The 7,942-nt window shown below is 38.7% G+C and overlaps 1 protein-coding gene across 3 annotated transcripts in view; it reads right to left on the minus strand.

Annotated features, from left to right (window-relative positions):
• The window catches only part of SIPA1L2 (signal induced proliferation associated 1 like 2), a 120,185-nt gene extending 112,461 nt beyond the window's left edge, over positions 1–7,724 (minus strand). For all 3 annotated transcript variants that reach the window (XM_026844913.1, XM_026844914.1, XM_026844912.1), the window contains exon 1: positions 7,649–7,724. The gene's annotated coding sequence lies outside the window, so the exon portion shown is untranslated. The remainder of the gene's footprint in view (positions 1–7,648) is intronic.
• Positions 7,725–7,942: the final 218 nt, after the last annotated feature.

Consider the following 7,942-nt stretch of genomic DNA (forward strand, 5'->3'; position numbering starts at 1 on the left):
ACAACAACTTACTTCTTACTTGCAATTCTTTTTATTTGGTTATTAGGGGTTTTTTTTTTTTTTTGGCGCCTATTCCTCAAAGAGAAAATACATACTGTATTTGCTGAGGGTTAGGGAAGGAAGGTTTTATGCTAGGTTCTCCCAATTTTTTTCAAAATAGCTGTCGCTTTCCCTTCTAAGACTCATTACTCTCCAGCTCTTGATGCTAGCTCACCTTTCCTTATACCCAAACTGCCAACACTCCCTCTCTTTTCCCCACACCCTCTCCAAAAGAGCTAGTACTAAATACAAAATATAAGCTCTTCCATTTTATTCACTTGCATGTTAATCCACCTTGACTTCTCTCTTTTTGGTGAACCTCACTAATAACACATGCCTTCATAAGTGGTAAACTAGTGCTTTTTACCATTACCTCTCTATTATTTAGAGTGATATAGCATTTGAATAGGTGAGACAGTCCTACTACTTTCACAGAATAGTCTAGGTTGGAAAATACATGGAAGATCATCCAGTCCAACCATTAACCTAACACTGACAGTTCCCCACTACACCAGATCCCTCAGCACTATGTCAACCCAACTCTTAAACACCCCCAGAGATGGGGACTCCACCACCTCCCTGGGCAGCCCATTTTAACAACAACCCCTTCTGGAAAGAAATGTTTCCTAATATCCAGTATAAACCTTCCCTGGTGCAAATTGAGGCCATTATCTCTTGTCCCATTGCTTACTACTTGGTTCAAGAGACTCATCCCCAGCTCTCTGCAACCTCCTTTCAGGGAGCTGTAGAGGGCGATGAAGTCTCCCCTTAGCCTCCTCTTCTCCAGACTAAACACCCCCAGTTCCCTCACCCTTGTACGACCTGTGCTCCAGACCCTGCACCAGCACCGTTGCCCTTCTCTGGACACGCTCGAGTCATTCAATGTCCTTTTTGTAGTGAGAGGCTCAAAACTGAACACAGGAATCGAGGTGTGGCCTCACCAGTGCCGAGTCCAGGGGTAAGATCCCTTCCCTGTCCCTGCTGGCCACGCTATTGCTGACACAAGCCAGGATGCCATCGGCCTTCTTGGTCACCTGGGCACACTGCTGGCTTAAAGCTTCAGTAAGCTGAACAGACTGATCCAGCCAACCTAATAAGTCTTCCTAGAACCACAGTCTTTGTGAAGCCCAATGCAGAGAAACCCAACATAGCACAGGTATTTTTTTGGTTTGCTGCCTTTAGGAATCAAAATAGCTCTCTGTCTGAACAGGTAAGTCCTGCAAGATTTATGTCAGAAGGGAACCAGACTGGGAAGATCAACATTTCCATTTGGTATGATTTTAGAAAAACAAACAAACAACTCATAGCATTAATAGTATTTTGTAGTATGTGTTCTAATAACATTTTGACAAAATATTGGATCACTTATCCATGACCTTTCCACTGAGGTGACAGATGAATGAACTATTATGACTATGTACCACTCCAAGACTGAAGTATATAGCACACAATGCCCTGAAAAATAAAGCAACTTAATATTTTATTTATACCTGACTAAGTATATTTTAATATTTCTCACAGAGGAAATAAAGGATAACAGTTTGGAGACTGAAGAGGGCTATTTGAGAGATCAGACATCATACAGAATTACTGAATATTCTACATTGCTATTGACAAAAATGCCATGTGCCTATCTGCCTTTCTAGTTAGTTATTTTTCACTTACCAGTTATTGCTAAAATTCATCATTCCCTCATTACATCTGGAGTACTGTGTTCTGGGTTCCCCAGTATAAGACAGACATGGAATTACTGGAGTGAATCCAGCAAAGTGTCACTAAAATGACTAAGGGATTGAAGCATCTTTCACATGAGGAAAAGCTGAAAGAGCCAAGACTGTTTGGTCTGGAGAAGAGAAGGCTCAGAGGGGATCTTAAGAGTGCCTGACTGGAGGCAATGGAAAGGGAGCCAGACTCTTCTCACTAACGCTCAGTGACAGGAAAAGAGGCAGCAGACACAAACTGAAACACATGAAACCACATCTAAACATAAGAAAACGCTTTTTTTCCTGTGAGACTCAGACAACAGAACAGGTTGACCAGAGAGGTTGTGGAGTCTCCACCCTTGAAGATATTTAAAATCTGACTGGTCTTGGCCCTGAGCAACCTGCTCTAGCTAACCATCCTTAAGCAGGGCAGTTGGACTACATGATCTCACGAGGTGCCTGCCCACCTCAGCAATTCTGTGATTTGTCTGACACAGTTCAACTTATGAAAACAATTTTCATTGCACCAAATGCATGCCATGTTTTCCATGAAAAAATTGTATCACAAGACACATATTAATGGATCAAATTTATTGCTATACATTCTTTCTTTACATTAAGTTTCTGAAAATATGGTATGTTTATGCATGAACAACATTTTTCTATCTACCCCCATATCATAACTAGCAACACCATATACAAACTGTCAATAGTTTAGGTTTTCATTAATTCACATAAATACATAAGCCTTTAAGAGTAGGTTCTTTCCTAGGTCACAAATATACTACCAAAATACCAAACTTCAAGATCACATAAGTTGTCCCACATACATGTATCCCTGTACGATAACTATCAGAAATATAAAAGGAATAGTGGTTCAGTTTATCAGTAGCTAAAGGTGAAAAGAAGTGGACTTATTTTAAATTTATTTATTTTTTATTATTTTTAAAATGAAATATGCCACTTGATGCAAAACTAAGACCAAATGCTGATTCTATATTCACTACATATTTGGACACATGCTCCCAACCAAAATGTCACTCAGAAAGCAGATGAAGACTTCAGCAAATATGGATAACTTTATGACTTAAATCTGACACTCATATTCTATGTGCATGTATAGCCTCTAATTTTACTATCTGTTCCTCTGCCTTAACAGTACATCTACAGATATAAGGTAGGTCTGTGCAGTTGCAAGAGCTAGACAACCTAATATAAGTAATTTAGATTCCTTTTTAACTAATCAAAATTGTAAAGATTTCTCAAAAATTTAGTTTTGTGTGACCATTTTTAAATTATCTCTTAAACAGAAACAAACTTCAAAGATTTTTGCTTTTTATTGTTACCAGTCCTTAACAAATGGTTGACTACTTAACTTTCTTCAAACACAAAACCACTACCAGTTTTCTACAATAAGAATAATTTCCTTTTATCTTCTTATGCCTGCACCTTTGATAGAAAAAGAGTGAATAAATTCTTATGGTCTACAAAATACTCTAGGTTACATATTTCAAAATCAGGATTACCAAAACCGCTAATCAGTACCAGTGCTACCATAATTGTAAGGTATACCCAGAGAACTATTTTGACATACGCATTTTCACAGGATATATGTAAGAAAAACAAACAAAAAATAAAAATAATTGTGTATTTAGTTCATGGATGAGCAAACCACAAGTTTCTTTTCCCAGCTGTAAACAGCAATACTTCTTGTGTTACATACCTTGTGAATTATGAAAGAAACACAATGCACCTCATTAATATATCAGCACATGCAAGATTAGTAAACCTCATTCTTTTTGCAGAATTATTATATTACAACTACTACTATTTTAAGCCATACAGAGAGCAAAAGAGAACTACTTCCAGATTTCTCTGAATAGCTATTATGTCTTTTCTAGCTATACAGCCAAAAGATAAAGCAAATGCAATACCAGAAGTGGTTATCCTACAATAGTAGACTAGATTTACCAGTGTTAAGTTCTCGTTCACTACATAATTAGCATTATCCAAATGCCAATATCCTTAACAATACATAACACAAAACATGTTACAATATTGTCCTCTTGGTCTGACTATTTCTGAAGCAAACCACACTGCTTATATGAAAAGTAGAAAGATTTTCAGAGGTATGTTCTACACTGCCATTAACATAGAGCTTCATCAGGCTCAGTAACACAGGAGTGTGATGATCTTATTTCGTATTATAGAACAGATCATTTATTGAAAAATGGAGTCTTAGATGAGAAGAAGAAAGAAACTATTAAGTTGATGTGAGCAAAGGAAGCCACTTAAAGCCTAATAAATGATAACATTAAGCTATTGAGCATCCACTTAAGTTTAACTGCGGCAGTGCACAGAGGGCACAAGGGCTCAGGTGGCTGGACAGAAAGTTCAGTTCTGTTCTTTGCACCAAAGCATAAGCCAACTATGCCAAACCACTGGCAGGGAAGGTCAATTACCCAGACTCTCCCAGATCTATGATTTTTTGAAGTTTGACAAACCTGTACAGAATCCAAAAGCAGTTACAGAATCCAAAAGCAGTTATCTTACTTCATACAAATCTCTGAATTCATAATAAATTTACAAATTTAAAAAAAACAAAACAAAACAAAACAGTTCTCAGAACTTTTTTCTCTTCTGGAAACAATATGTAGTTGGAACTTAAAGTGAAAAGTTTTACTGGTGTCATCAGTATGATACAGAGAGAAAACTACTACACTGGGAAAAAAAAAAAAAGTACAAACTGCAACTGCATATAGAATATTATAAAGTATAAAGCAAAAACTGTCTTCAAGCACACATTCAGAACACCTGCAATATGCGAGAAAGACAGACCTGTCCTGTATCTTCAACAGGCACAGGTACTTCACAAGCAGCTGTTAGAAATTTTGCCCTCTCTCTGCTGTCTCCTGTGTTTGGCTGGCCTTCTTAGTCAGATATCTTGTCTATGCTGTAGATGTCTGTCATGGGCACTGCATGACTATACCTGTCTCGGTCAGAAAGAAAACCATTGCCTCATACCAGATGTAGTCTAGACAGAAAAGCTGGCCACCAGCATGGGCATCAGATGCTTGAACATCAGCTTTTACAAGCTCATTTTGCCTCCTTAGGCAAACATAGCTTAGTGTTGAAATTACAAACATTAATAAGATTTGTTGGGACCAGCGCTGTTAACATCTTTGGCAGCAACATGGACAGTGGGATGGAGTGCACCCTCAGCAAGTTTGCCAACGACACCAAACTGCGTGGTGTGGTCGACATGCTGGAGGGAACGGGTCCATCCAGAAGGACCTGGACAGGCTTGAGAGATGGGCCTGTGCAAACCTCATGAAGTTCAACAAGGCCAAGTGCAAGGTCCTGCACATGGGCCGGAGCAATCCCAAGCACAAACACAGGCTGGGTGATGACTGGATTGACAGCAGTCCTGTGGAGAAGAACCTGGGAGTAGTAGAGGATGAAAAACTGACTATGATCGAGCAGCCGAGAAAGCCAACTGTATCCTGGGCTGCATCAAGAGAAGTGTGGCCAGCAGGTCAAGGGAGGGGACTCTCCCCCTCTGCTTTGCTTTCATGAGACCCCACCTGCCGTACTGCATCCATATACTGGGGCCCCCAGTATAAGAAGGATACGGACCTGCTCAAGCGGGTCCAGAGGAGACCATGAAGATGATCAAGGGGCTGGAGCACCTCCCCTGTGAGGACAGGCTGATAGAGTTGGGGTTGTTCAGCCTGGAGAAGAGAAGTCTCTGGGGAGACCTTATAGCGGCCTTCCAGTACTTAAAGGGGGCCGAGAGGAAAGGTGGGGATGGACTCTTCATAAGTGTAGTGATAGGACAAGGGGTAATGTTTTTAAACTGAAAGAGGGTAGATTCAGACTAGATACAAAGAAAAAATTCTTAGCTGTGAGGGTGGTGAGGCACTGGCACAGGTTGCCCAGAGCAGCTGTGGCTGCCCCTTCCCTGGCAGTGTTCAGGCCAGGCTGGACGGGGCTTTGAGCAACCTGGTCGAGTGGAAGGTGTCCCTGCCCATGGCAGGGGAGTTGGAATTAGATGGTCTTTATGGTCCCTTTCAACCTAAACTATTCTATGTTTCTATAATAATTCCTTCTTTGTGCAAAAAAGACAAAAGAGAAAAAGCAACTGCAACAAAAATTAGCAGCCTATCTTAGAAGATTACCTAGGACTTCTCTGTGTCTGCTTTTATCCCAACTGGATTTCATATTGATCATATCCTCATAAGTGTATTAACCTAGAAAGAAGGGAGGTAGAAGGGACTGAACTTCCACACACACCCCACATCTGCACATTACATAGAAAGAAGGAACATGAGTACAATGCTTTTTCCTATGATTCCCATTGAAGGGTAACTTCAGTACTATCAAGAAAGTTGGAAAATTTTGAGAGCTTCTCTTAAAAGTTTTCAGCATTTTACTTTCCTACTTTCTCCTGCAGCAGCTGTAAAACTGTGAAGTCCTGAGTTATATCAAAGTGTAACCTTAACTCTACAAACATTTTTTATCTCTTACCTTTAATTTTTGGTACACACACCTGATACATGTTTGATATTAGACTGCTCCAGGAATGCTGAATGAGCCACAAGATATATTGTGGCCCTGTACTATTCTATTTCTTCTCTACAAAAGAGATCTCCCACAATTACTTCTCTCACCTGATACTATCTCTCCACCTTTTAATATGAGAAATCCATATTTCTAATTTTGCATCTATATAATTGTTTTTCTTTCATGTTAGTTTTCTTCAAACAGTAAGTTTATCATCTGGACCACAAGCAACTAAGCATAATTCTGATATGCTTAGTCAAGTCTCAGACAATTATACACAATTTATTTTCCACTTTTTATCATTACCAATATGATACTCCATTCTTCAAAACAGAAGTAGTTACAGCACATATTTACAATGCCTTCCATTGACTAGATATATTAACTGAAAAATTATTTACATGGCAGAGTTCTCTCTAGATTTTAGTATTCTTGGTGAACCCATGGAGTGAAAATAGAATGAATGAATGAATGAATGAATGAATGAATGAATGAGATCAAGTTTCTCAATTCTGCATTGAAATACTCAAATGTTTCCATGCTGTTGAAAGTAAACAGTTTATCTATAGATCCCCAAAAGGAGGTTTTATTCAGAAGTAAACATGGACAGGAAGGTGTTCATCCCCCAATAAATTATTCATTTCTTCACTATGCTGCAGGGAGCACATCTTCATTAGGTGACAGATTGTGTTCAGCCAACATGAAGTATTTCTAAACCTGAGCCATACACTAGAACTATAAAGCAATCCAGTTGGAATAGATCAAGGAGTGTGCAGAATTAAGAGCTATAGGAAGATGACTCCTGTTGCAGAAAATACCAAGATGTCATGATTTTTGGCAACTGTAGGCTCAGGATTTTCTATAAGCAGCCTAATTAGCCCTTACAAAGGGCACTCTTTCAGCATATTATGCTAGTGTCTATTTCTGGTCATATTAGCTCTTTTCCAGAGGAAGACCAAGCTAAGAATTTCTAAATCACTAAAATTATGATTTTATTTTTGGCTTATCCGATGCATTAAGGAATGTAATCATTCTTCTGTATAGTAACAGCTGTATAATAAGCGTTGCCTCAAAATGAATGTACCATACGCTTCAATATTAATGAGAGGCAATCTGCCAAGTTAAAGATTTAAAAAAAGACTAAACTTCACTTGCATGCTGAGCCATGTAAATGATTCTCTTATGGGTTTGATAAGATGCTTTAGATATCCCAAAGAAATTCAGTTGGTGACATGTCAAACATCAAGACGGACAGTATCACAGCTGCCATTTTATTTAAAAGGTAAGGTAATATGACAAACATACTAAAAATCTATTTGTCACTGGTTAGAAATTATGCTTACCTTTGGCTAGAAGGATTCCCAAAGGATGCCAATCTGTGTCACTTTTTTTCTGATATCAGTAAAACGGACATACCTGTAAGTCAAATGAGAAATGTTTGGGGTTTTTTATTTTTAAGGGAACACTTAACACTTATGAGATTAAGGCATAAGTAAAACCAATAATCGTGACGTGTAAAACTTCATACATAAAAAAATATCAAGAACAACTCAATGGCTTTAAAATTCAGCACAGTGTAACACATACCACATGTATGTGTGGCAACAGAGATTCTAAAGCTGTTTTCTATGTAAGTT

Source organism: Athene cunicularia (genome assembly GCF_003259725.1).
Source record: "Athene cunicularia isolate RWA chromosome 3 unlocalized genomic scaffold, athCun1 chr3_part1, whole genome shotgun sequence".
Taxonomy (NCBI): domain Eukaryota; kingdom Metazoa; phylum Chordata; class Aves; order Strigiformes; family Strigidae; genus Athene; species Athene cunicularia.